Source organism: Phocoena sinus, chromosome 20 (genome assembly GCF_008692025.1).
Source record: "Phocoena sinus isolate mPhoSin1 chromosome 20, mPhoSin1.pri, whole genome shotgun sequence".
NCBI classification, from domain to species: domain Eukaryota; kingdom Metazoa; phylum Chordata; class Mammalia; order Artiodactyla; family Phocoenidae; genus Phocoena; species Phocoena sinus.
Window position 1 is genome coordinate 9,858,507 of NC_045782.1, and position 1,253 is coordinate 9,859,759.

Genomic DNA, 1,253 nt, shown 5'->3' on the forward strand with positions numbered 1-1,253 from the left:
AAGTGCTGACACAGGGAAGAAGTTTCCACTTGTATTGTGTGGCATCAAAACAGAATCAGAACCAATGGGTGGAAGCTCTCATTGTGGAAGCAAGCCCTCGTGGTGTCAACTGGCACCTTGGAAGGAGTGGTCACTGAAGGGTGGAGGCCCCGAAGCTTAATAGTGTTTGATACCTTGAACCATAGGGCATAGTTGGGCAACCTGGTACAGTGGAAAAAGCACTCAATTTGGCAAACTCAGATTTGAGTGAGATCCCCCCCAAATACAACTTGAGTGGCTTTTTCCACTGAACCAGGATGCTGGTGTCCTGAAACAGGGTGGCATGACTTGGATGGAAAAACTCTTTTATTCATGGTTTTAACCCCTTCTCCTTCCTACATTCTTTTTTTTTTTTTTTTAACAGTGGTTAGATGCCACGAAGTAAGTGGCAATGCCTTAACCGTATGTGTGTTGTTAGGCCTGAAGGCCTCTTCCATCCTTGTCAAGGGGAGTGCTAACCTTCTCTCCTTTCATACAACACCCTACATTCTTATTGAGGCCAACAACTTCATCACCCTATGGTTCAAAGTATCAAACTACCTTAAAGATTTAGTTTTTAATTTATTTTTGGCTGTGTTGGGTCTTTATTGCTGCACGGTGGCTTTCTCTAGCTGCGGTGAGTGGAGGCTACTCTTCGTTGCAGTGTGCGGGTTTCTCATTGCGGTGGCTTCTCTTGTTGCAGCACGGGCCCTAGGCGTGTGGGCTTCAGTAGTTGTGGCGCACGGGCTTAGTTGCTCCGAGGCATGTGGGATCTTTGTGGACCAGGGATCAAACCCGTGTCCCCTGCACTGGCAGGCGGATTCTTATCCACTGCGCCACCAGGGAAGTCCCTCAAACTACCTTAGACTGAGAGAATGGGGAAAAAAAAAAGCAACAGTTCTTACTTTGGACTAGACTCTAGTGTTTTCCCATGAAGACTTATAAACATTGTCCAGTCCATGCAGTGACTAAACAATCTGCGCAAGGCCTTGCTGCATGTACCCTGCCTCTCGGGTAGCTTTCTTGGGAACTCACCCAGCCTGAAATGCAAACAAGTGTTGGTCACTGGAGCAGGGGCCTCCCTTGAGTTGTCTAACTGCCTCTGAGGTTGCACCTCCGTGTGCACATCCTCCACGTGAGATGAGAGGTGATTGTGCATCTGTGCTCGGGGGTGGGGGATAGGACCTCCGGAGAAAAGCAGCAATGATGCTGCATGACACCATGTGTTAGTACTC

At 48.4% G+C, this 1,253-nt stretch overlaps 1 non-coding gene across 1 annotated transcript; it reads right to left on the reverse strand.

The window, feature by feature from the left end:
- Positions 1–394: 394 nt before the first annotated feature.
- Positions 395–520, reverse strand: LOC116746512. The gene has a single exon (XR_004347769.1). It is a non-coding gene; the product is annotated as a U6atac minor spliceosomal RNA (small nuclear RNA).
- Between the last annotated feature and the right edge of the window lie 733 nt (positions 521–1,253).